Source organism: Raphanus sativus, chromosome 2, assembly GCF_000801105.2.
Source record: "Raphanus sativus cultivar WK10039 chromosome 2, ASM80110v3, whole genome shotgun sequence".
NCBI classification, from domain to species: Eukaryota; Viridiplantae; Streptophyta; class Magnoliopsida; order Brassicales; family Brassicaceae; genus Raphanus; species Raphanus sativus.
Window position 1 is genome coordinate 7,249,574 of NC_079512.1, and position 6,742 is coordinate 7,256,315.

Here is a 6,742-nt window from a genome sequence, read left to right on the forward strand (position 1 = left end):
TTGGAATCATCTAATCTATACTATAGTACCGGTTTCTATAGTATAGTGATATTTGTGTTTCTCAAACAAGAAGACATATGATTTGTGTTTGGGTTGAAGATTTTATATTTGGGTTTAGGGTTTAGGATTATGGTTTGTGTTTAGAAATATGGTTTCTGTTTAGGGTATATGGTTTGGGTTTAGGGATTAGTATTTGGGTTTAGTGTTTATATGTATGTTTGAAATCATCAATTTTATACTATAATACCATTACCTATAGTATAGTAATATTGGTGTCTCTCAAACAATAAGACATATGATTTGTGTTTATATGTATGTTTGGAATCATATATACTATACTATAATTGCGCTTTAGTGTAGTGTACTAATATTTGTGTTTCTCAAACAAGCAGACATAAGATTTGTGTTTGGGTTGAGGATTTAATATTTGTGTTGGGTTAAGAATAAGGTTTGGGTTAGAAGTATGGGTTAAGGATTAAGGTTTGGGTTTATAAATACGGTTTGGGTTTAGGGTACATGGTTTGGGTTTAGGGTATATAGTTTGGGTTTATGGATTAGTTTTTGGGTTTATCATCTATTCTATTCTATAATATATATTGCTAGAGTCTAGTGGTATTTGTAATTTTCAAACAAGAAGACATATGATTTGTGTTTGGGTTCAGGATTTTATATTTGAGTTGAGTTAAGGATTAAGGTTTGGGTTTATAAATATGGTTTGGGTTTAGGGTATATGGTTTGGGTTTAGGGTATATAGTTTGAGTTTAGGGATTAGTATTTGGGTTTAGTGTTTATATGTATGTTTGGAATCATCTATTTTAAACTATATTTTCAGGTTCCTATAGTATAGTGACATTTGTGTTTCTCAAAAAGAAGACATATGATTTATGTTTGGGTTGATGATTTTATATTTGGGTTGGGTTAGGGATTAGGGTTTGGGTTTAGCAATATGGTTTGGGTTTAGGGTATATAGTTTTGGGTTTAGGGATTAGTATTTGGGTTTAGTGATTATATGTATGTTTGGAATCATCTAATCTATACTATATCATCTGTTCCATAGTATAGTGATATTTCTGTTTCTCAAACAAGAAGACATATGATTTGTGTTTGGGTTGAGGATATTATATTTGGGTTTAGGGTTTAGGATTAGGGTTTTGGTTTATAAATATGGTTTCTGTTTAGGGTATATGGTTTGGGTTTAGGGATTAGTATTTGGGTTTAGTGTTTATATGTATGTTTGGAATCATCCATTCTATACTATAATTTCATTTCGTATAGTCTAGTATTATTGGTGTCTCTCAAACAAGAAGACATATGATTTGTGTTTATATGTATGTTTGGAATCATCTATACTATACTATAATTGCGGTTTAGTATAGTGTACTAATATTTGTGTTTCTCAAACAAGAAGACATAAGATTTGTGTTTGGGTTGAGGATTTTATATTAGGGTTGGGTTAAGGATAGGGTTTCGGTTTAGAAATATGGTTTGGGTTTAGTGTTTATGGTTTGGGTTTATGGTATGTAGTTTGGAATCATCTCCTCCATACTATAATATATGTTCTTGTAGTATAGTGGTATTTGTGTTTTTCAAACAAGAAGATATATGATTTGTGTTTGGGTTAAGGATTTTATATTTGAGTTGGGTTAAGGATTAAGGTTTAGGTTTATAAATATGGTTTGGATTTAGGGTTTATGGCTTGGGTTTAGGGTATATAGTTTGAGTTTAGGGATTAGTATTTGGGTTTAGTTTATATGTATGTTTGGAGTCATCTATTCCATGCTGTACTATTTGTTGCTATAGTATAGTGGTATTTGTGTTTTTCAAACAAGAAGGCATATGATTTGTGTTTGGGTTGAGGATTTTATATTTGAGTTCGGTTAACGATTAAGGTTTGGGTTTATAAATATGGTTTTGGTTTAGGGTATATGATTTGGGTTTAGGGTATATAGTTTGGGTTTAGTGATTAGTATTTGGGTTTATCATCTATTCCATACTATACTATTTGTTGCTATAATATAATGGTATTTGTGTTTTTCAAACAAGAAGACATATGATTTGTGTTTGGGTTCAGGATTTTATATTTGAGTTGGGTTAAGGATTAAGGTTTGGGTTTATAAATATGGTTTGGGTTTAGGGTATATGGTTTGGGTTTAGGGTATATCGTTTGGGTTTAGGGATTAGTATTTGGGTTTAGTGATTATATATATGTTTGGAATCATCTAATCTATACTATAGTACCGGTTCCTATAGTATAGTGATATTTGTCTTTCTCAAACAAGAAGACATATGATTTGTGTTTGGGTTGAAGATTTTATATTTGGGTTTAGGGTTTAGGATTAGGGTTTGGGTTTAGAAATATGGTTTCTGTTTTGGGTATATGGTTTGGGTTTAGGGATTAGTATTTGGGTTTAGTGTTTATATGTATGTTTGAAATCATCAATTATATACTATAATATCATGACCTATAGTATAGTAATATTGGTGTCTCTCAAACAATAAGATATATGATTTGTGTTTATATGTATGTTTGGAATCATATATACTATACTATAATTGCGCTTTAGTGTAGTGTACTAATATTTGTGTTTCTCAAACAAGAAGACATAAGATTTGTGTTTGGGTTGAGGATTTAATATTTGGGTTGGGTTAAGAATAGGGTTTGGGTTAGAAATATGGTTTGGGTTTAGGGTTTAGGGTTTATGGTTTGGGTTTAGGGTATATAGTTTGGGGTTAGTGTTTATATGTATGTTTGGAATCATCTTCTCCATACTCTACTATCTGTTTTTGTAGTCTAGTGGTATTTGTGTTTTCAAACAAGAAGACATATGATTTGTGTTTAGGTTAAGGATTTTATATTTGAGTTGGGTTAAGGATTAAGGTTTGGGTTTAGGGTTTATGGTTTGGGTTTAGGGTATATAGTTTGGGTTTAGGGATTAGTTTTTGGGTTTAGTTTATATGTATGATTGGAATAATCTATTCCACACTGTACTATTTGTTGCTATTGTATAGTGGTATTTGTGTTTTTCAAATAAGCAGGCATATGATTTGTGTTTGGGTTGAGGATTTCATATTTGAGTTGGGTTAAGTATTAAGGTTTGGATTTATAAATATGGTTTGGGTTGAGGGTATATGGTTTAGGTTTAGGGCAAATAGTTAGGGTTTAGAGATTAGTATATGGGTTTATCATCTATTCCATACTATACTATTTGTTGTTGTAGTATAATGTAATTTGTGTTTTTTAAACAAGAAGACATATGATTTGTGTTTGGGTTCAGTATTTTATATTTGAGTTGGGTTAAGGATTAAGGTTTGGGTTTATAAATATGATTTGGGTTTAGGGTATATGATTTGAGTTTAGGGTATATAGTTTGGGTTTAGGGATTAGTATTTGGGTTTAGTGCTTATATGTATGTTTGGAATCATCTATACTATACTATATTATTAGGTTCCTATAGTATAGTGACATTTGTGTTTCTCAAACAAGAAGACATATGATTTGTGTTAGGGTTGATGATTTTATGTTTGGTTTGGGTTAGAGATTAGGGTTTGGGTTTAGAAATATGGTTTGGGTTTAGGGTATATAGTTTGGGTTTAAGGATTAGTATTTGGGTTTAGTGTTTATATGTATGTTTGGAATCTTGTAATATATACTATAATATCGGTTCCTATAGTATAGTGAGATTTAGGATTCTCAAACAAGAAGACATATGATTTGTGTTTGGGTTGAGGTTTTTATATTTGGGTTTAGGGTTTAGGATTAGGGTTTGGGTTTAGAAATATGGTTTCTGTTTAGGGTATATGGTTTGGGTTTAGGGATTAGTATTTGGGTGTAGTGTTTATATGTATGTTTGGAATCACCAATTTTATACTATACTTTCATTTCCTTTAGTATAATCCTAATTGTGTCTCCCAAACAAAAAGACGTATGATTTGTGTGTTTTGTTCTCCAATACCTTCGCCACTTATCAGCTCTCTCACTACTTGATCAATTACATTGTTTGGTTATCCAATACTGTCGCCAATTTTTTTTCTCTGTATATTGTGAAAATGTTTCACACTCAATCAACTAATTCGACTTAGTATTGCTTAACCTGTTGCTTATCTGGAACGGTTTAGATTTATACTAACAGATATAATAGTATGCCGCAGACACTCTTGATATGTTTAGGTAACTTTATGTTTTGTTGAGTTAAGGTTGTTTAAAACAAAAGTTGCATATTTAATACATTCAACCGGGACAGTTCATTTATATTACACAAAAACATAAGGGGTTCAGAAGGCTTAGCTATTTTACAAACACAGGATCACTAAGTCAACAAAATGAAAACTTGAAAATATTTCTGTATACTTCAATTGCAGAAGTATACATCAGTATTTTCAAATGATGAAAACACCAAATGTTGACGCCGCATCATCACACCATCTACTAAATGGGTGGACACTTTATTTAACCTTCTCCCAAAACCTTAGACAGCTCACATGTTGTAAATGCCCCGAATTGTCACTAGGTTACTCATATTCGATGACGGCAGGAGGCCTTGTTATGGCCTTCTCCCCTGCACCTACTGCATTTTCTTGGTTGCAGCTGGCTGGATCGCTGCAGAGGCCAAAACCGAAATACTTAGAGGTCAGACTATACTATGAAGAAATATAGTAACGTCTAAATTTTGAAGAAGTTATTTTCACACCTTATCTTCGCCGACTGAAAGGATACGCTGCTTCCTGGGTCTTCCTGGAGGACGCTTAACGGCGGGGGGGAGTAGAGATTCAGCGTATGTCTCTCCTATTTGGGTCCGACCCACAGAAGGAATTGGGTAAATTTTTGCTTCATATGCGCTGTGCCATGTCTCAGCGAAATAGGCGGCTGCAACCATTGCTTCAGTTGCCATCCCTGCTCTCCCTGCTGCTGCAACAGCATGTTTGCATGGAATACGAAGCTGCTGAAAAGACGTGCAGGTGCAGGTTCCATCATGTAAATTGACCATATGAAACTCTCCTGTGGTTGATTGAATTTGGAATTCCATTTCACTGATTCCTGTGACCGCAAACCCCGTCGATGCGTTGTAGTTTGCTTCCACCATTCGGCGGACACTTGGAGTTAGGGTCCCCTTATGTTCCAACGCTTTTCCACGTCGTATTGCAAACCAGCACATCATTTTGGTGCGAATGTACTCGCACATGGAGATAAGGGGGAATTCCCTTGCTTCCGTCAAAACCGCATTCCACGATTCTGCGATATTTGAATCCATAATATTGAATCTCTCTCCTGCAAAATGTGCCCTCGTCCAATGTTCGAACCCTGTTTGTAGTAGAATTTAGATATACTAAACTATAATGTATGTACAATAGTATAGAATTAGAAAAGTCTATACCTATTTCGACTAGATAGCCAGCACATCGTGGGCTTACGCGTTGAATGTCCAGGAATTTCTTATTGAACTCTTCAATCGTGTAAGCTCTTGCTGCTGCTCCCATCAAGGATGCCAGGCGCTTGGATTTGAATCTGGCCTTTATGTTTCTCCACAGATGGACAGTGCAAGAGGCATGCTTAGCTTTTGGGTACACCTGTTTTGCAAACGAATAACATGTTAACCAGACTATAATATCAAATAATATAGTCATCACTATGCTGAAAATCGTACCTTCTCAATTGCATTGTAAATGCTTCCATGTCTGTCTGATACGAAGACCAGGTGATCTTCATCTGAAGCAAAAATTTTCAGCTGCATTAAAAACCAGGACCACGACTCATCGTTCTCACTGTCGACTATGGCATATGCGAGAGGGAAGATTTGAAAATTGCCGTCTTGAGCAGAGGCCGACAGCAAACAACCACCATAGCGTCCTTTCAAACTTGTTCCATCAATGATTATGACTTTGCGCATGTACCTGTACCCTTTGATTGATGCATCCAAAGCTATGAACGCAAACTTAAACACCATGCGCCCATCCGTCAACATCTCAGTGTGCAGCTCGCAGATGGAACCGGGATTTGTTGTTTGCAAGAGTCCCATATAAGCGGGCATTAGTGCGTAGCTGCCTGCCATAGAGCCTAATGCCAATTCCATTGCAATCTCACGCCCCCTCCATGATTTCCAATACGATACATTGACATGGAAGTCGTCGAGAAGCATCTTCCGAATTGTTGCCGGCGTTGGACCACGTTTAATGGCAATGAATCTCGATTGGATGATCTCCCCAATGACTTGAGTTGTAGCCAACTTGTGGTAGTTCCGGCGTGCATCCAGCGTACAACAGTGATTTAGTGTGGCCTGTCTGATCTGGAAATTTCCTGTGCCATCAACACGTGCGGCGTATACTCTCCAAGGACAGTCAATTGCAACGCATATAAGAACCATGAAGGTTGGTGTCGAACGCTTTGTCTTGAAATGAAACTTCCGATTGATTGCATGAATTGCAATTTTTATCTTGCAATCGTTTTTGGACTTGAACACCTGCCCCACAAATAGATTATCACCTTCGTACGGCACTGCCTCCAGCGCATCCTCTATCCCTGTGTTCAAATTTTGATGATGTTAACTCATACTTCGGTGTATATTTGTACTATACTTTAAACATATGTAGTATGGTATAGTATATAACTTACCATCTTTCTCAGAAGTCTCGACGACAGGGGGAGCATCGCGTTCAAACAGCACATTTTGGGACGTTTCATCATCAAGGATTTGGTGGAGTGCATCTTGAAAACTTGACCAATGGGTTAGGCCTGCAGCTCGCTCAG